The sequence below is a fragment of the Neofelis nebulosa genome, chromosome 1 (genome assembly GCF_028018385.1).
Source record: "Neofelis nebulosa isolate mNeoNeb1 chromosome 1, mNeoNeb1.pri, whole genome shotgun sequence".
Taxonomy (NCBI): Eukaryota; Metazoa; Chordata; class Mammalia; order Carnivora; family Felidae; genus Neofelis; species Neofelis nebulosa.
The window spans coordinates 94,442,601-94,464,219 of record NC_080782.1 but is presented as its reverse complement, the minus strand read 5'-3'; the positions used below and the strand labels follow the sequence as shown (position 1 = coordinate 94,464,219).

At 36.8% G+C, this 21,619-nt stretch overlaps 1 protein-coding gene across 15 annotated transcripts in view; it reads left to right on the top strand.

Annotated features, from left to right (window-relative positions):
• ATG10 (autophagy related 10) overlaps positions 1-21,619 on the top strand; it is a 449,505-nt gene that overhangs the window by 301,801 nt on the left and 126,085 nt on the right. The gene's annotated exons all lie outside the window — the stretch shown is intronic.

The window sequence follows — 21,619 nt, the reverse complement described above, 5'->3', positions numbered from 1 at the left end:
TGCTGGTTTTATACTTTTGTATCTGATAAAAAGTTTTCATAGTAAGTTGTATTGAATAGGGAGAACTCTTTGTATGTCATATAGTTCAACATTTTGTCCAGGTTCATGTCCTCAGCCATTAAAGGCAGAGTAAGGATTCAAATCTGTCCTTCAGCTCTGAGTTCTATTGATTTTTCTATTACATCACACTGCATCATATTTTAGATACATGGTTCTCCATCCCACCTACTCTGTGACCCTTGACAAGTTATATTGCACATTTCCCTCTTGGGTAGGTAAGGCCAAATTTAGTCATAGAGCTGGTCACATAGATCAGGAGAGGGTAGAGTCTTTCATGGCAAATTGGATCAGGTTGGGATGTTACTGGATCCAGATCTGAAGGCCAAGTATAGACACTAGTTTGGGAGGGAAATCAGAGGAGCAGTAGCAGTTGCAGATCCAGGAGAGGAATAAGCAAGGTCAGACTCCCTAAGAGACTTGGAATGGGTACAAGATGGGACCAGGCAAAAGACTGAGAGCATAACATGTACAAAAAGTAAGGGTGCTGACTGATAATTCTTGCTGGTACACGGCTGTGTAGTTTAAAGGCAGGTTTGCTAACTTGGCATACAGCCAGATTGATCTTCTGCATTGTAAAATGCCTGTTCCACTCTACCTGATAGTCTCTATTTATTTAATATAAAATAATTGTACTAGTATGGAATCCATCAGCGGTGCCTGGGTGGCTCAGTCTGTTAAGTGTCCGACTTTGGCTCAGGTCATGATCTCACGGTTTGTGGTTTTGAGCCCCACGTCGGGCTCTGTGCTGACAGCTCAGAGCCTGCAGCCTGCTTCAGATTCTGTCTCTGGCTCTCTCTTCCCTCCCCGGCTTGTGCTCTCTCTGTCTCTAAAATAAATAAACATTAAAAAAATTAAAAAAAAAATAATATGGAATCTATCTAGAAGGTACTGTTGAGGTCATCTAATCCAACCCATTTATTTCAAATTCATATTGCATTTCTAAAGGGTAGTTGGCATTGAATTATGTGCCATAAGGATTATAAAATTTCAGTTGTGTATGTTTGCAAGAAGATTTTGAGATAAGTAAATAGTAGTTATGATTATTCAAGTGATGCGGATATTTGGTTAAAATTGGTTATTGGTTAAAGTAGAGAAGAATAATTTTATTCATTTATAAAATAAAATTTGTTTTATGAAATATAATTTATGAATTGTATTTACACTTATGCTTCTAGTCTCAGGGCTAATGGTAAGCAAGGATTTCTCTTATCAGTAAATGAATAGCCACATAGTATAAATTTTATATGTATATTGCAAGTGTTTGTGTTTTATATTTCATGCCAGGAATGTTCAGGGGGAGGGTGGCTTCAGCAACTAAGCCATTAATGCTTAGGAATAAACCAGTGAGTGGAATGTGTGTTATATCATTGCCTCACTAGGATATAACTATTTAAAAGCAAAGCAAAACAAGGCATTATTGAACGGCAGCGTATTGACATTGTGATAATTTTCTAACTGTATTTACTTGCACCTTTCTTGCGCTTCATATTGACATTGTGATAATTTTCTAACTGTATTTACTTGCACCTTTCTTGAGTTATGTGAACATTTCTTTTTGAGTCTCACTTCTGAATTCTTTAGTTAAAGCCAAGAGAAAGTATTTTTTCTCTCCTCTATCCACACTATTCTATAATCAAGAGCAACAAACTTCTAAAGTCAATTTCTAAGTTTAATAGATATTTGTACTTATTAGGTACCATTAAATTAGGACTACTGTACTCATTTATTTGTTTACTAATAACTTCATTATATATATTCATTAATTTAACAAACTTACTGTGTCTTCCCATTGAGGATGAAAGGATGAATAAGACATAGCCCCTTCCCTCATGTTGCTAATATTTTACCTGAGTTAACAGACCTGTAAGCAAGTAATTGTGATCGAGTGTGCTGATTGTCATAATGGCAGCAAATACAAAGGAATCTGGGAACCTTGTGGAGAAAAGGATTAGCTAGGGAACAGAATGTGGTTGGGTGGCAGATGGTTTTCATGGAGAGGAATCTTGAAGAACAAATTGCCAATAGTGTGGTGCCTGGGGGGTCCAGTCGGTTAAGTGTCCCACTCTTGATTTCGGCTCAGGTCATGATCTTTTGTTTGGTGAGGTCGAGCCTCACAGTCTCGCAGTTGGTGACTGCAGAGCCTATTCTCTCTGTCCCTGTCTCTCTGCCTACCCCCACCGCCCGCCCTGCTCACGTGTGTGTGTGCTCTCTTCTCAAAATAAATAAACATTAAAAAAATAAATTGCCAATACTAATATTGGCAACTGTGTGAATCACATTTTACAAAATCCATTGATTAATCTACCTTTGGCTTTGAACTTACTACTTTTGGTTTCATTTTCCCATTGTCTGCCTTAGATACTTTTTCTTCTACAATGTTTGATGTCTGTCCAGTCTGGTTTTATTGTTCATATCCTGGTTGACATAATATTCATTTTAGATAACTGACCTGACTTTGAGCTTTGAGTCTTTTTTTTAAGGCTATTTATTTATTTATTTTGAGACAGACTGAGTCAGCATGAGTGGGAGAGGGGTAAAGAGTAAGGGAGATAGAGAATCCCAAGCAGGCTCCACCCTGTCAGCGCAGAGCCCGGTGCAGGGCTCAAAATCATGAAACCATGAGATCATGACCTGAGCTGATGTCAAGAGTCAGGTGCTCAACTGACTGAGCCACCCAGGTGCCCCATTGAGCTGTCTACTCTTAATCTGGCCTGGTACTCTCAAAGTACATGACTTTTGGTAACTATCTCCCTCCTTGGCCTCTTGCATCAAGAAAAGGGAATTTTACTCACATGATTTTGCCAGGATTCTAAAGGCAGGAATCCAGTGTCTTCCAGCCGATTTCATTTTTCAAAGATCGAGTATTTGAAAAAGAAGTTCTGAGAGAATGCAGGTGCGATATGGCTAGAGACCAGGGTATGAGGGATTGAGAAAGATGTAATAAGTTTGGAAAGGCAGGTGAAGGCTGGACATTGAGAATCACGAAAACCACGGATCTGGGGCTTTAATCTTCATGCTAAATAGGACCCATAAATGGTTTTCAGGAGGATTGTGACACCATCATAGTTATAATGTGTAAAGATAACAGTGTCATTACTAGAACAGAAAGGGGAGAGGTTGCAGGCAGGAAGACCAGTTAAAGGAAAGAGATGATGAAGCCTTGAATTGAGCAAGATAGTAATGATGGAGAGGAAGGCATAAATCAGATGGATTTCAGGGAGGGAACTAATAAGATCTGGGTGCTAATTAGAAATTGAGTTTGAAGGAAAGAAAACTATTGAAGAAATTTTTGAGTTTTCTGCTTTGGGTGATTGGGCAGGTTATTTTTTTCCTTGTAATTACAAGTATAATTAATGGAAAAAAATAATTATACTTGTAATTATTTAATGGCTGTTTTCTCCATTAGACTAATCTCCATGAGGGCAGGGACTTTGTCTTTCATGCTTATATCTATATTCCCCAGCACCTGGCATAGTGTCTGGTTATAGTAATAGACTCAATTAATAGTTGTTGACCAGCTGACCAGTTTCATGAATTCAGTAAATTTTTATTTTCAAATTTAAATTCTTCTGAATGCCAGACATGCTTGTAGATGAATTTTAACACCTTTAACTAAGACATGAAAGATATGAGGATGAGCAGTTTCAGTGAAAAGATAATGGGTTATATTTTGGACACACTGAAATGAGATGCCATGGGACATCCAGTTGGAGATGCGCATTTATCTAAACTTCAAAAGAGTGATCTTGGTAGGAGATTCATATCTGGATATAAAAAAAACCTGAAGTCATGGAATGTTTGAGATTAATAGAAAGAGTAAGTAAAGTGAAGCATACTAATGTCTGGAGACAGAAATCTGGGGGAAAGAAATATTTAAAATATAAGTAGAGAAAAAAAGAGTTAACTAAAGCAAGTGAGAAGGATGTCCATAGTTTTAGGAGAAAAGCCAGGGGGTAGGGTTGTCATTAAAGGGAAGAGAGGGGAGGGGCGCCTGGGTGGCTCAGTCGGTTAAGCGTCCGACTTCAGCTCAGGTCACGATCTCGCGGTCCGCGAGTTCGGGCCCCGCGTCAGGCTCTGGGCTGATGGCTCAGAGCCTGGAGCCTGCTTCCGATTCTGTGTCTCCCTCTCTCTCTGCCCCTCCCCCGTTCATGCTGTGTCTCTCTCTGTCTCAAAAATAAATAAACGTTAAAAAAAAAAATTAAAAAAAAAGGGAAGAGAGGGGAGAGTTTCAAGGAGGCATATGTCTTGGGATGCAGTATTAGTGAAATTTGAATCCCTGGAAGAGTTCTAGGAAGGCCATGGATTCCTAAAGTATTCTATCTTTTGTTTCGCCTTAGAATTCAGGTCTGAACTCTTTAATTGATAATCATATTACTGACTCTAAACTGTGGAGACTTTGAGCTACCTTATGCATATGAAATTCAAATAAAATTCCTTCAATACTGGTATTGTTCAGTTAATAAAGCCTTAAGATTGTCACCTGACTATAAACTGCAAGAAGAGAAGACCAAAATTTGGAAGGAGCTTTCTATTTTAGATGAAATATATGTCCTAAACTAATTTTCTCTTCAGATTTTCATGGACCAGTGCTCCTTTCACTTGAATAAATTTTACTTTTCAATTATGATAATACTTTTAAAACAATTAAAAGAAAAATGAATTTTTAGCCATTATAAATTATTGTTAATGCATAAGAATATTATTATAATGTTTGTGCATATACTACGGTGTGTGGTAGAATGGGGTTGCTGTGATTCTTTGATTTGTAAGGCTTTCCGAGTTACTGTGACTTTTTTAAACAATAAAGATCACTATTTTATTCCCATGATTTTCTTTGGAAAAACAATTATTTTACAATAGAATAGTTCCTTAACATTCAAGTAGTCAGAGAGAACTAACAGACCAAAAAAGAAAAAGAAAAAAAAATTCCTTGGAAACAGAAACACTTGAATTATTTGGCTTCAGGAATTTACTGCTTATTATGTGTGTGTGTGTGTGTGTGTGTGTGTGTGTGTGTGTGTCCTCATGAAGAGCTGTTTGATAGCTCTGAATTCATAGATTGGAGGGGCTGCTACTCCTGTAGTATGACAGATTTCCTTGTAAATAGACTCCACCAGGATTGTACTGTGCACCCACTAGATGATCAGTAAGTTTAGGTGGAAAGATTGATTGTTGACAAGACTTAGAAATTACCTAATGTTTCAGAAATGTTTGACTCATTGCAATTTACACAAAATCTAGAGCCTAGTGATTCTCCATTCGTTGTTTTATATAGTAGAAGCTAACCTGGATAATTGGTAGTCAGGTTGGATCCACTGATGTTTTTTGGCCAGGTTGTGGGAATGTGTTCAATGCCGCAGTCTTCCCAGGGAGCATTAGCCCAGCAGGAACTTTTGGAGCCTGTGGAAAAAGCTGAGGCATGAGGAAAAAGTCACAAAATAGTCACAAAATCACTAAATACATATCTAGGACTTAGGTTTGGGAAAAGTGTAGAAAGAGTATTTGTGTTTTCAATTTAGGCAAATCTTGAATATGATGGAAATGACTCAATTAAGGGGAATTCATCTAATCACCTTTACCAGGGTCTCTTGATGGAGGTTGATTTTGGTGGTGGATAAAAGAGATGAAAGGGACTCTTTGCTTTCACGTTTTCTCTTTGTTTTGTTTTTATTAGTCCCACCTCTTTCTTCTAACAAATTTCACTCTTTGTTGATAGTATACTCTTTTCTAGGCAACATTTTTATCTCCCAAGGCTGAACAGAAAACTAAGTACTTGGCTGAGAGAAATGACTGAAACTCAGTCAAGATTTAGGACAAGAGTCAGTAAGATTGTGTGGAGGTCAAGTGGCCTGAACCAGGCTTGAGAGTGTAAGTGTTATCTGCCCATTTAGGTTTAAAAGGTTACGATATTTCTGGTAGGAAGATCCATATTTATTACCCTGAATTTGTTTGAAAATCTTATGAACTATGCTCACAAGTCTTCAAAATATTTGTTAAATGAGTGAAATGATAAAATTGCATTCAGCAAAATAGAGTTCAATAACCCTAATGTGGACCTAAGAGTAAGGGTTATACCTTTTCCTGAGGACTTTTCCTGAAGAGGTCATGCCCCCAGTTCTTTAATAGATAATTCTTCAGCTTGGTAAAAGGAATTGTAACTTGGCAGGGGAGAGATCTTGGAAATTCCTAACGTGGTTGTAGATTACTTCAGTACTGTGTTCCTGCCAACAGGAGCCACTGAGAGAGTGACATAGAACACAAATGCCCTCTTCACACATTTTCTAATTTGTCTGCACACAGTTAAACCTGAAGCATAGAGTGGGCCTTTTGCAAAGCTGTGAATTACACCAAGTTTCCTTTGGATATCTTTGCTTGATTTATGGAGACTGCTTTTTATACTTAGGAGTTGGAGGTGGAGCTTGTAGAACCTAATCCAACCCAAATCACTTGTTAAAATGAAAGGAAATGGTTGGGTTAAAAATAAACTATCTAATTCTTGTTTTATTCCCTTTATACCCATGGATGCTTTTTAGTATATCCAGCAGATAAATTTTTTGGCATGTTTGTAGAAAGTATTATCAATAAGAATGCTACTATTTGAATTTTGGGATTTATTTTGGTGAGAACAAAAGTTGAAGCCATCTAATGAGGATTGAAATTAGAGTAGGGTATAGGAATTAATAACCTGTAATTAAAATTTTTTTGTTATTGAAGCCTATTATGCTGTACAGTGTTTCTTGAACTGATACACTTGATTTCAGCACAATCATTACTAATTAAGCTAATTAAGAAAATTGCTTTTGAGGGTTCAACTTTGATGTGTCCTTTACATAAAATATATGTGGACTGTGCAGAAAATGGTTCTTTCTTAATGCCCTCTTTTAATCTCAGTCATAATTCTAGTTTGTAAGGGGGCATAAAAATGAAGAAGTAATGCTAAATTTTCATTTAAAAGTATTAGTCACAATATACGCAGAAAAATATTGAACAGATGAGAAAAAAAAAAGCTAAAATGGGCAAAATGCCCAGAGATTCCAGCAAATGTAGCTTACTTGAGGCTAAAGAAAAAAAAAAAAAAAGGAGAATAATAATGACTATATAAAATTTGTGCCTAAGAGTCAGGAATTTCCTTCCTTATCTCAGGCTAGTCTCTTCTCTCTTAAGGATCATTCTCATATATATTTTTATAATCCAAAATTCTTATTATGGGGTAATTACACAGTCAATATACATATTTAAGAAAATATAAAGAGTTCTTTTGTGAGATTTTATTTTATTTTTAATTTTTTTAACATTTATTTATTATTGAGGGACAGAGAGACAGAGTGTGAGCAGGGGAGGGGCAGAGAGAGGAGACACAGAATCCGAAGCAGGCTCCAGGCTCCAAGCTGTCAGCACAGAGCCTGAGGCGGGGCTCAAACTCACAAACCGCGAGATCATGACCTGATCTGAAGTCAGATGCTTAACCGACTGACCCACCCAGGCACCTCTCCTTTGTGAGATTTTAAATGATGGCCAGTTTGTATAAAGATGTAGAGCTCTTTAGATAAAGTATTATTTTTTAAGTGAACTTTGGTAACAGCTCTTTCATGGATATTATCCATTTTATCTGATTATAAAATTTTTGATATATAGTTGTTCATAACATTTTCTTATTATCCTTTTAATGTCTTTAGGATCTTTAATGATAACTGCTTTTTAATTTGTGGTTTCGATTGTTTTTATTGTGTTTCTCTGGATCAGTCTCTCTAGAAGTATATCAATTTTATCAGTCTTTTCAAAGAATTAATTTTTGGCTTATTTTTTCTCCGGTTTTTCTGTTTGCTATTTTGCTGATTTTGCTCAGATCTTTGTTATTTCCTTCCTTTTATTTGCTTGGGATTTACTTTGCTCTTCTAAATGTTGAAACTTAGGTCACTGATTTTAGACCTTTCTTCTTTTTTAAGCTACAAAAGCTTCGGTTTTTCCTCTAAGCACTGATTTAGCTGCATTCCACAGATATTATTTTGTCGTATTTTTATCTTTAAGTATGAAATATTTTATAATAACCTTTCTGATGTTTTAATTTGACCCATGGATTATTTAGAAATGTGTTGTTTAATTTGAAAATATTTGGGGTTTTCCTAAATCTCTCATCTCAGTGATTTCTAATTTAATCTCATTGTGGTCAGAGTTACTCTATGATTTCAGTCCTTTTAGATTTATTGAGATTTCTTCCATGGCCAAGCATATGGCCTATTATGGTTAATGTACTGTGTGTACTTAAAAATAATTGATGTTTTGCTCTTATGGGGGTATATTATTCTATAAATGTAAGTTAAATAAACTTTTATATCTTGACTAAATTTTTGTTTAGTTTTTCTATCAGTTGCTGAGAAAGAAGAGCTAAGGTTTCTAACTATGATTGTTTCTCTATTTCTCCTTTTAATCCTGTCAAAGGATTGTTATTAGGTACATATACATTTATGACTGATGTCTGTCTGAAAAATAGATTCATCAATATAAAGTATCCCTCTTTGTCATCAGTGATACTCTTTAACTTAGCGTATCTTTTATCTGAATTAATATATGTACTATGTATCTACAGCAGACTTCATGTTTATTGTTCATATGATCTTTTTCAACCTACTTAGTTTTCTCTTGTTGGCAAAAGCTACCTTTTTTTAAAAAATCCATTCAGATAATCGCTGCTTTTAAATTGAAGTGTTTAGTGCATTAATATTTAACATGATAATATGATTGATTAAATCTAACTTTTTTCTGTTACCCCCTCCTTTTTTGTTGTCGTTGTTGATCATCTGTTTCTTCTTCCTTGCCTTCTTTTAGATGAATGTTTAGAATCCCATTTTATCTATTGACTTTTTTGATATCTCTTTGCATTATTTTATGAAAGATTATGTTACAGTATACATCCTTAACTTTTTGCAAACTATTTAAAGTTAATGTTATACCACTTCACATAAAATGTAGAAACTTTGCGGATATAGACATCTATTTACCACATCCCTCACCAACTTTTTATTTTTATTTTTATTTAATTTATTTTTTAATTTACATCCAAGTTAGTTAGCATATAGTACAACAATGATTTCAGGAGTAGATTCCTTAATGCCCCTTACCCATTTAGCCCATCCCCCCTTCTACAACCCCTCCAGTAACCCTCTGTTCTCCATATTTAAGTCTCTTATGTTTTTGTTCCCCTACCTGTTTTTATTTTATTTTTGCTTCCCTTCCCTTATGCTCCTCTGTTTTGTCTCTTAAAGTCCTCATATGAGTGAAGTCATATGATATTTGTCTTTGTCTGATTGACTAGTTTCGCTTAGCATAATACCCTCTAGTTCTATACACATAGTTGCAAATGGCAAGAATTCATTTTTTTTTTTTTTTTTGATTGCCGGTATTACCCCATTGTATATATATACCACATCTTCTTTATCCATTCATCTGTCAGTGGACATTTGGACGTTTCCATAGTTTGGCTATTGCTGATGGTGTTGCTATAAACATTGGGGTGCATGTGCCCCTTTGAAACAGCATACCTGTATCCCTTGGATAAATACCTAGTACTGCAATTGCTGGGTTGTAGGGGAGTTCTATTTTTAATTTTTTGAAGAACCTCCATACTGTTTGCAGAGTGGCTGCACCAGTTTGCATTCCCACCAATAGTGCAAAAGAGATCCTCTTTCTCTGCATCCTTGCCAACATCTGTTGTTGCCTGAGTTGTTAATGTTCTGATGGGCGTGAGGTGGTATCTCATTGTGGTTTTGATTTGTATTTCCCTGATGATGAGTGATGTTGAGCATATTTTCATGTGTCGGTTGGCCATCTGGATGTCTTCTTTGGAGAAGTGTCTATTTATGTCTTTTGCCCATTTCTTCAGTGGATTATTTGTTTTTTGGGTGTTGAGTTTGATAAGTTCTTTATAGATTTTGGATACTAACCCTTTATCTGATATGTCATTTGCAAATATCTTCTCCCATTCCCTCAGTTGCCTTTTAGTTTTGCTGATTATTTCCGTTGCTGTGCAGAAGCTTTTTATTTTGATGAGGTCCCAGTAGTTCATGTTTGCTTTTGTTTCCCTTGCCTTCAGAGATGTGTTGAATAAGAAGTTGCTGTGACCAAGGTCAAAGAGGTTTTTGTCTGCTTTCTCCTCAAGGATTTTGATGACTTCCTACCTTACATTTAGATCTTTCATCCATTTTGAGTTTCTTTTTGTGTATGGTGTAAGAAAGAGGTCCAGGTTCATTTTTTCTGCATGTCGCTGTCCAGTTTTCCCAGCACCACTTGCTGAAGTGACTGTCTTTATTCCGCTGGATATTCTTTCCTGCTTTGTCAAAGATCAGTTGGCCATACATTTGTGGGTCCATTTCTGGGTTCTCTATTCTGTTCCATTGAGCCAAGTGTCTGTTCTTGTGCCAGTACCATATTATCTTGATGATTACCGCTTTGTAATACAGCTTGAAGTCTGGGATTGTGATGCCTCCTGCTTTGGTTTTCTTTTTCAGGATTGCTTTGGCTATTCGGGGTCTTTTCTGGTTCCATACAAATTTTAGGATTGTGTGTTCTAGCTCTGTGAAGATTGCTGGTGCTATTTTGGTAGGTATTGCATTGAATATGTAGATTGCTTTGGGTAGTATTGACATTTCAACACTATTTGTTCTTCCCATCCAGGAGCATGGAATATTTTTTCCATTTTTTTGTGTCTTCTTCAATTTCATTCATAAGCTTTCTGTAGTTTTCAGTGTATAGATTTTTCACCTCTTTGGTTAGATTCATTCCTAGGTATTTTATGGTTTTTGGTGCAATTGTCAATGGGATTGATTCCTTGACTTCTCTTTCTGTTGCTTCATTGTTGGTATATAGGAATGCAACCGATTTCTGTGCGTTGATTTTATATTCTGCCACTTTGCTAAATACAGGGATCAGTTCTTGCTGGGTTTTTTTGGTGGAATCTTTTGGGTTTTCCATATAGAGTATCATGTCATCTGTGAAGAGTGAAAGTTTGACTTCTTCCTGGACGATTTGGTTGCCTTTTATTTCTGTGTGTTGTCTGATTGCTGAGGCTAAGACTTCCAATACTATGTTGAATACTAGTGGCAAGAGTGGACATCCCTGTCTTGTTCCTGACCTTAGGGGGAAAGCTCCCAGTTTTTCCTCATTGAGGATGATATCAGCATTGGGTCTTTCCTATATGGCTTTTATGATCTTGAGGTATGATCCTTCTATCCCTACTTTCTTAAGGGTTTTTATCAAGAAAGGATGCTGTATTTTGTCAAATACTTTCTCTACATCTATTGAGAGGATCATGTGGTTCTTGTCCTTTCTTTTATTGATGTGATGAATCACATTGATTGTTTTGTGGATATTGAACTAGCCCTACATCCCAGGTATAAATCCCACTTGGTCGTGGTGAATAATTTTTTTTAACGTATTGTTGGATCCAGTTGGCTAATATCTTGTTGAGGATTTTTGTGTCCATGTTCATCAGGGAAATTGGTCTATGGTTCTCCTTTTTAGTGGGGTCTCTGTCTGCTTTTGTAATCAAAGTAATGCTGGCTTCATAGAAAGAGTTTGGAATTTTTCCTTCCATTTCAATTTTTTGGAACAGCTTCAAGAGAATAGGTGTTAACTCTTCCTTAAATGTTTGGTAGACTTCCCCTGGAAAGCCATCTGGCCCTGGTCTCTTGTTTTTTGGGAGATTTTTGATTACTAATTCGATTTCCTTACTGGTTATGGGTCTGTTCAAATTTTCTATTTCTTCCTGTTTCAGTTTTGGTAGTATATATGTTTCTAGGAAATTGTCCATTTCTTCCAGATTGCCCATTTTATTGGCATATAATTGCTCATAATATTCTCTTATTATTGTTTTTATTTCTGCTGTGTTGGTTATGATCGCTCCTCTTTCATTCCTGATTTTATTTATTTGGTTCCTTTCCCTTTTCTTTTTGATCAAACTGGCTAGTAGTTTATCAATTTTCTTAATTCTTTCAAAGAACCAGCTTCTGGTTTCATTGATCTGTTCTACTCTTTTTTTGGTTTTGATAGCATTGATTTCTGCTCTAATCTTCATTATTTCCTGTCTTCTGCTGGTTTTTGGTTTTATTTGCTGTTCTTTTTCCAGCTCTTTAAGGTGTAAGGTTAGGTTATGTATCTGAGATCTTTCTTCCTTCTTTAGGAAGGCCTGGATTGCTATATACTTCCCTCTTAGGACCGCCTTTGCTGCATCCCAGAGGTTTGGGGCTGTGGTGTTATCATTTTCATTGGCTTCCATGAACTTTTTAATTTCCTCTTTAACTTCTTGGTTAGCCCATTCATTCTCTAGTAGGATGTTCTTTAGTCTCCAAGTATTTGTTATCTTTGCAAATTTTTTCTTGTGGTTGATTTTGAGTTTCATAGTGTTGTGGTCTGAAAATATGCACAGTATGATCTCGATCTTTTTGTACTTGTTGAGAGCTGGTTTGTGCCCTAGTTTGTGATCTATTCTGGAGAACGTTCCATGTGTACTAGAGAAGAATATATATTCCACTGCTCTGGGATGAAATGTTTTGAATATATCTGTTAAGTCCATCTGGTCCAGTGTGTCATTCGAAGACATTGTTTCCTTGTTGATTTTCCGTTTGGATGATGTGTCCACTGTTGTAAGTGGGATGTGGAAGTCCCTTACTATTATGGTATTTTATCAATGAGTTTCTTTATGATTGTGATTTATTGATTTATATATTTGTGTGCTGTCACATTTGGAGCATAAATGTTTACAATTGTCAGGTCTTCTTGGTGGATAGACCCCTGAATTATGATCTAATGTTCTTCTTCATCTCTTGTTACAGTCTTTATTTTGAAGTCTAGATTATCTGACATAATTATGGCTACTCGGGCCTTTTTTTGTCGCCCATTAGCTTGGTTTTCCATCCCCTTTCTTTTTTTCTTTTTCTTTTTTTCCTTTCTTTTCTTTCTTTTTTTCCACCCTTCTTTCAATCTGAAGGTGTCTTTAGGTCTAGTTGGTCTCTTGTAAACAGCATATAGATGGATCTTATTTTCTTATCCATTCTGTTACCCTATGTCTTTTGATTGCAGCATTTAGTCCATGGACATTTACAGTGACTACTGAAAGATATGAGTTTATTGCCATTATGTTTCTTGGGGAGTTGGAGTTTCTGGTCCTTTCTAGTTTTTGTTGCTTTTGGTCTTTTTTTTTTTTTTTTTTTTTTTGCCTTTTCTCCCCTCAGAGAGTCCCTCTTAGAATTTCTTGAGGGCTGGTTTAGTGGTCACAAACTTCTTTCCTTTTTTATGTCTGGGAAACTTTATTCTTCCTTTCAATTTTGAATGACAGCCTTTCTGGATAAAGAATTCTTGGTTGCATATGTTTCTGATTTAGCACATTGACTATATCCTGCCACTCCTTCCTGGCCTGCCAAGTTTCTGTGGATAGGTCTGCTGCAAACCTGATCTGTCTTCCCTTGTAGGATAAGGACTGTTTTTCCCTTGTTGCTTTCATGATTCTTTCCTTGCCTGAGTATTTTGTGAATTTGACTATGGTATGCCTTGTTGATGGTTGGGTTTTGTGGAATCTTATGGGAGTCCTCTGTGCTTCCTGGATTTTGATGTCTGTGTCTTTCTCCAGGTTAGGAAAGTTTTCCTCTATGATTTGCTCACATAACCCTTCTACCTCCTTTTCTCTCTCTTCATCTTCTGGGACGCCTGTGATTCTGATGTTGTTCCTTTTTAATGAGTCACTGATTTCTCTAATCCTTAAATCGTGCTTTTTTGCCTTAGTCTCCCTCTTTTTTTCTGCCTTGTTATTCTCCATAAGTTTGTCATCTATATTGCTGATTCGCTGCTCTGCCTCATACATCCTTGCCATCGTGGCATCTATTTGAGATTGCAGCTCAGCTATAGCATTTTTTATTTCATCCTGACTAGCTTTTACTTCTTTTATCTCTGCAGAGAGGGATTCTAATCTATTTTCGATCCCAGCTAGTATTCTTATTATCGTGATTCTAAATTCTGATTCAGACATCTTGCTTGTATCTGTGTTGAATAAGCCCCTGGCTGTCATTTCTTCCTGCTCTTTCCTGTGGGGTGAATTGCTTCGTTTCATCATTGTGAAAGAAGAAAAGGAATTAGGGTAAAAAAATTAAAATTAAAAAATTAAAAACAATGCACACACACAGAAATAAAATAAATGATGCTAGATCCTAGGTGTGTTTTGGTCTGGTTATTGAAAGGAGTTTGACAGATTATAGAAAAAAAGGGGCGGGGGGAAGAAAAACAAGAAAAAAAGGAAAATGTTTGAAAATTTGAGAAAATGAATACAATGAAATAGAATAAAATGAAATGATGGAAGTAAAATAGAATTTGAAAATTTTACCAAAAAATAAATATATAATAGAAAAAAATAAAAATATTTTTAATAAAAACTGAAAATGAAAATGTTTTCTCTTTCTGTATTGAAGAAAAAGAAAAGAAACAAAAAAGATTAAAAAAAAAGAAAATTGAATAGATGGACCTGTGAACAGACTGGAATACAATTGAAATTACATCATTTTCCCCTAGAAGTGATACTATGAAGCACTTTATAGTCCGCACACTAGGCAGTCGGAAAGATTTGTGGTGTTCCTGAAGAATGAGGTTGGCCCAGTTGGGTGGGGCTTAGTGTAACGGCTCTGTTCTCCACTAGATGGTGCTGCCTTGCTTACTGGGGTGGATTGTTGTGGCACTTGTAGGTGTGTATGCATATGCGCAGGAGGAGTATAAATGGAGTCTCCCATCTACCCATTCTCTAGTATAAGAACTGTGCTCTCTCCAACCAGCAATTGCACACCCATTCTTTGTCTGTGCTTTCTGTCCACTCCCTGCTTTTACAGTGTCTGTGACCAAGCCATCATGTTGCCAGGTGGCACCTCCCTCCTGAGTTTTATCTCAGATGCGGCTGTGTTTCCAGACCCCTCACTTCTGAGGTACTTCGGCTTTGACCTGCTTAGATCCTCTGGGGTAGGGTCTCACTGAGCAAAGCCTGGGTGACAAGTGCACCCAACAACGTTCATGGGACTGTGCTGCTGCCAATGCCCAGAGACTGTGTCTGGTGCCAGCCCACCCCAGAAAAAGTTCACACGATCCTGTAGCAGCAGCATTTCATGGATTATGGAAAATCACAACACACATCTGGCACCAGGCTTTACCCTTAACTTCCTTGTTCCAGCACCAGTGAATGTGGTTATTCTCTGGTGTCTGATGGGACCAGGTGGCCGCACAGCCTCTACCAAATGTCCTTCCAGCAGTGGAACTGTTTCCTCCCGTGGGGCCTGAGGACCTCTTGGTCCGCTCCTGGGGATTTGTCCTTCCCACCTTAGCATCTCCGGGTACTGAGGTGCAGAACTTCAGGCTCTGCGCTCCCCCTATTTATAGAGTCTTAGTGGGAAACCCTCTCCTCTCTCCTTTACTCCTTTTTAGTTCAGTCTCTGCAGCTGTTTCCACTTTCCACTTTCTCTCCACCTGCTTTTGGGGGGGGGGTGCTTTTCCCATAGTCCCCCCCCGTCTCTGTCCTCTATCTGTAAGCAAAAACAGCTCTCTGCCCTACTTGGCTTCTCTCTCCTCCATTTCACCTTTCTGTTCCTCATACCTGCTGAGCTCTGTGGTTCAGGTTGTGCAGATTGTTGTGTTAATCCTTAAATCAGTTTTCTAGGTGTGCAGGATGGTTTAATGTTGATTTGGCTGTATTTCACGAATGTGAGATGCAAAAAAAACTTCCATGCTGTTCCACCATCTTGGCTGCTCCCTCTCACCAATGTTTATTTTATGGTTGTCATATATATTATATCTACTTTATAAACCTCACGTGACACTGTTATAGTTTTTGCTTTAAACTGTCACATGTATTATTATTTTTTTTAAAGATTTTTTTAAAAGTAATCTCCACCTAATGTGGTGAGCTCATAACCTCGAGATCAAGAGTTGCAGGTTCCACCAACTGAGCCTGCTAGGCACTCCAATATGTGTATTATTTTAAAATTTAAGATAAAATTACAGTGTTTAATATGTACCCAAATATTTACCTTTTCCAGTGCTTTCAATCATTCCTCAAAATCTGAATTTCCCTATGGTATCATTTCTCTTCATCTTGAAGAACTTCTTTGTCATTTCTGTAGTGTGGTTCTGGTGATAATAAATTGCCTTAGTGTTTCTTTATCAGAAAATATCTTTATTTCATCCATATTCTTGAAGGGTATTTTCACCAGACTAGGTTTCTTTAAAAATATTGTCTTATTGCCTTTTGGCTTACATTGTTTCTGATGAGAAATATGTAGTATTGTATTGTCATCATGATTTCACTGTATGTAACGTGTTGTTTTTCTTTAGCTCCTTTTAATATTTTCTCTTTATTTTTGATTTTCATCAGTTTAGTTATAATGTGCCTATGTGTGTGGGTTTATTTGCATGTGTTAGATTGTGGTTTTCTAAACTTGAGTCAGTAAGTTTATTTCTCTCACCAAATTTGAGACATTTTCTGCCACTATTTCTTTATATATTATTTTTCTTCTCCATTCTCTCTCTCAACTGACTTCTGGTACTCTTCCAAAGAGTGTTGATGTTTTCCTTTCATCATTTAGTTAACTTGGTCAGATCTGAAATGCCAACTGTCATGTGTGTAGTGGGCAGTGGCTTATATCTCAGTTCAGTTCTTTAAGTTTTAACTGTAAGCTGCTTTCAGTCTGTTTCACACATGCCTGATTCTGGAGTCAGCCAGAGACTTAACCTAAGTTTAAACATAGAATTTGGGGTTTCTCCTTCTCTAGCTCCCTTTTTTCTGGGGCATCTCTTTATTCTCTACCAGCAGTGGATCTCTTCAGTCAGAAAGGTGGCAGAACTTTAGCTAACTGCCCTCCTTCATCTCTTCTGCCACCACCACTGCCAATGAAGTTGCCTCCAGGAAAAACACTGCAAAAACCAAGTTGCTTGCTCCAGATATTGACTCCTGTCCGAAATCTACTTTTGTTAACTCTCCAGAGTCTCCTATAGGTTTTTCCACCTAGAATGTATGCATGTTATTTGTAGGATGATCACTCTGTTAGGCACTTACTCCTTACTTATTGCTGAGGCATCTTCTGGTTCTGTCACTAAGTTTTCAGCTCTCTTAGCATCCTAACTTTCTTCTTCTCCAATGACTTATTCCATTTAGCCTACAGATAAGCCTAGATAAGCATATATATTTTTTAAAGCTCTTACTTTGACATTGATATCCCCTCAAGCTACCTATATGTTATCTTTCTATTTTTTATGTATTTTCTTATAAGGGTTATGTATTATCAATACTTATAGTTCCTCATCACAGGTTCGTGCCATTCTTTCCAGTTTTGCATTTTTTCCCAGTATGTTTTTGAAATTACTCTCTTAAAAGACTGCGGTGACAACTGTAACATCAGTTCAAATTGCCTATTCAGACTATCCTTTATTTTTCTGCAACATCCAAGATTATTGGCCATGATCTGCTGGAAGCTTTTCCTTCTATAATCTCCATGTAATTTTTATCTTTTTCTTTTTTGTAAAGTTATTCGCATTGCTAGCTTCCCTGCTCTTCCTCTTTCTGACAGATGGCATTCCTCAAGATCTTTCCTTGGCCTTATTTTTTTTTTGTTGTTGTTGTTTTCATTAGAAATTTCATCTACTACAATTGTTCCAGCTATTGTTTTTACACTGATGACTCAAATTCAAAATATAACCAAGCTTTAAATTGTATACATAGGCAGAATTCTAGTTCTACCTCTTAATAATTGATCATATTATATAGCTAAGATTTTTAAATTGGATTTGTTAATTTGGATAAAATAAAAATGCCTTATTTCATAATGTTGCTTAGCACATTGGCATGCATATAGTATACATATAACTATACACATAACTATGCTTATAGTATGCATATAGTATGCATATAACATATACATATAATGTAGTTAATGATCAAATAGTGATAACTATTATGAAAGCCATTTCTGCAGTCCCCATCTCTCTTTCGACTTTTGCCTACAAACTCAGTGGCCCATAGGACCTAGATATGTTAAATAGGCATTTCCAAAATAGTATTTTCTGCTAATGTCTCTTTTACTGTTAATGACACCATCATCTTCCCAGTTATCCGGGCTCAAAACCTTGGTATTAAATGAATGGGCTTGTTTTGTGCCCTTTACATTCAACTGTAATTTGCTTACACAAATAAATACTACTCTCTTGGAACATCTTTCTCATTTGTTCTCTCTTTCCCAATATGGTTCCCAACTATTTTTTTTAAATTTTAATTTATTTTTGAGAGAGAGAACACATGCAAGAGGGGGATGGACAGAGAGAGAGAGGAGGACAGAGGATCTGAAGAGGCTCTGTGCTGACAGTAGAGAGCCCCATGCGGGGCTTGAACTTACGAATTGTGAGATCATGACCTGAGCTGAAGTTGGACACTTAATGGACTCAGCCATCTAGGTGCCCCCACCAACTTTTTTTTTTAAGTTTCATATGACCTCTATTGAAGATCATTCTATTTGAATAGAATTTGAATAGAATTTAAATTTAGTTCTAACATATCTTACCATGTTTTCTCTAAGTTTCTATCCATGTTTTAGTTCATTTCCAGATTATTCTTTTTAAAGCCAAGCTTCATATTACTGCACCACCCAACTAATAATGATAACAATAATCTAACATTATTTTCTTACTTGCTAAGGAATGTCCTAAATGTTTTACATGGAGTTTTTCATTTAGATCACCTTTTTAAAAATACTGAGATCTTTATTGATATTCATATTTTGAAATCTTTACCTTTGTGTTGGGTTTTTATTTTCCTGGGATAGGTTTTGAAGGTGTAAAGCTTTAATATTTGAAATGAGAAGTTTAAGACTATTCAACACAGTGGACCGTGGTAAAGAGAAAGTTACAAGAATCCTGCTGAATAAAAATACTCATATAGCTGAAAAGCTTTGCTAGGAACCATAACTGCCATTCCATAAGTCCAGGTCACAGAGACTTGCACATACAAATATAATAATTGCAAAATTTCACTGTTAAGGAGATTTTGTCAGCGTTAGACTGATAGAGTTAATCAATGCAGATGTTCTAGGACAGAGGAACTTTAAGACAAAATTTCATAAGGAGGAAGCTTGTGTTCTCATGGTGAAGGGAGACCATTCTTGCAGACCTGGGTTAGGCAAAGTTTCAGCTGATGAATGCAGTGGTGGTTATGGAACAGAGAGTTGAGTTATTTCTACTGGATGTGAGGGTTGTGATTTTCTTTTGAATATTGATAGCTGTCTATAATCAAATTCCTCCCTCAAGCAGTTCTTCTGTATTTCATCCATGTATATATTCTCTGTTGTCTATTTCTCCTTTATCTTTTTATATCACAGTTTTGGAGACTATATTTTGGCAATAACATAAGTGGAGAATAACAGCATGAAACTTGCTTGTGTTGTTGTTATGTTCAGTCTTAGTATAGCTCTCACTTTTTATTGCTGCCTTTAGCTTTTTATCATAGTATGCTTCTCTATTTCTTTTCCTCTATCCTCCTTCCTCTTCCTATGCTTTTCCCCTTCATTTCCTTTTCTCTTTTTTTTTTATTTTTCAGATTTCTTTTTTTAAAGTTTACTTATTTATTTTGAGAGAGACAGAGGTAGCATGAGTTGGGGAGGGGTGGAGAGGGAGAAAGAGAGGATCCTAAGAAGGCTCCATGCTATCACCGCAGAGTCTGACGTGGAGCTCGAACTTAATGAAACTGCGAGATCACGACCCAAGCTGAAACCAAGAGTTGGACGCTCAACCATCTGAGCCACCCAGGTGCCCCTGTTTTTCAGATTTCTTAATGTGGTAATTGACTAGGAATTTATTCAATGACTTTTAAGGAGGTCAACATGCTTCTGTCTGTACTGTTTTGTTAATCTTCTAGACAAATCTAACAGTAAGGTGGAAGGCAACCAAAAAGCTATATTCCCACAATCCTTGAGCTCCAAAGTGTTTTGGAATTCAGATTTTGGGAATTTTAGAAAAGTAATATAATTTGATAAAAGTAAGTTCTGTATTATGTTACATTCCCATTGGTGTCTGAGCAGCACACCATGTGCAGTGGTATTAGTATTCCTTTAGTGAAACAATATTCATACAAAGTGCAATGAATAAACAATATAAGAATATCACTCAGGTAAGAATTTGCCACCGAATGAGTTTGGGTGCCAAATTTATGAAAAAAATGTATTTTAAAATCTTTTGGAACTTTTTCAATTTCAGAATTGTGGATAAGAGATTGGGCACTTGTTGTTGGGCTTTTGCCCAGATCTACAGTGGTGGCCACCAGCCCTGTCCATATCCCCATGCCACTTACTGTTGCTGTGTGCTCACTGTCTAATTGAATGCACCTGTAACTCTGCCTGAGGGCATTCTGTGGCAGCAGGAGCATGTTCGGCTCCAATGTGAGGTAGCCCTGCATCTCCAGCAGTTAGCACCCTAAAGCAGTCCTCAATCAGTAACAGGTAGGCATTGGTGAATACACGTCCCAACTTCTGAAACCTCTTAGGTGGGACAAGTGTGCAGTGTGTTCCATACAGCCCCCCAGATGTTTCCATTTCGAATGAGCCCCAGTGCCCACATTTGTATTGCTTTCTTTCCCATCCTGCCTCATTTCCTTACTCCCTTACTGGTGCTCCTCAAATCATTCATCAAATAGATTACTTGCACTCAAATTTTCCTCTCAAGGTCTACTCTGGGAATAATCCACTCTAAGACATGGACTCCAAATAGAGCCTGGAGCTTGGATTGAAGAAGAATATTCTTACAGACTTTGATGTAGTTGTTAACCACTGTTTCTCATGTTTTTAAATTTCATAACTTAGAGGATCTTATCGGAGTAAGAGGAACAGGTTACCAATTTATAACTGCCATGGCTGAAGTTTATACACAGCCCTGGCCTTCCTGATACTGTAGTTTTCTGCTTCTACAGGCCATGCTGTGAGCCAACAGCCAGTTTGAAAGTTTTGGCTAAGATTAAAAAATTAGCTCATAATGATTTTAAGTGTTGCATATTCTTCTGGCTTGAAGAAACATATTCTCCTGACTTGAAGACATTTAAAACACAAAGAAGTTGATACCCAGTGGCTAATTATCTGGCTGATCCCCAGGGAGGTCGTAGGGTGATTTGGTCTAGAGAAGCCTTTCTTATAACCTCAGATTTCATCACGTTGGGTATCAGGCCGAGTCTGACCATTCGTTATTTATTGTTGTAAATGATTTTGTGTTCACTTTCTTGCAAGTGAATTGCTTGAGTAAAAAGTTGAGGTTCTTGACACAACTTTAAATCCATTTTTTTTTAAAAAAGTGAAATGCATTTATAGAGGAACCAAAATCATTAATTACGTTGTAGCTCCTTATCTTTTTTATGATACACGTATTGCTGTGAGTAGAGTGCTCTAAAACATCTGCTCAATAGTCCGTTATAGCCGCACAAGAATGCTTTTACATGAATGCAGTAAAGTAGCAGATGCTTTTTAACGACAACTTCCCAATTCATTTAGGAAACAAGTCAGTTCTG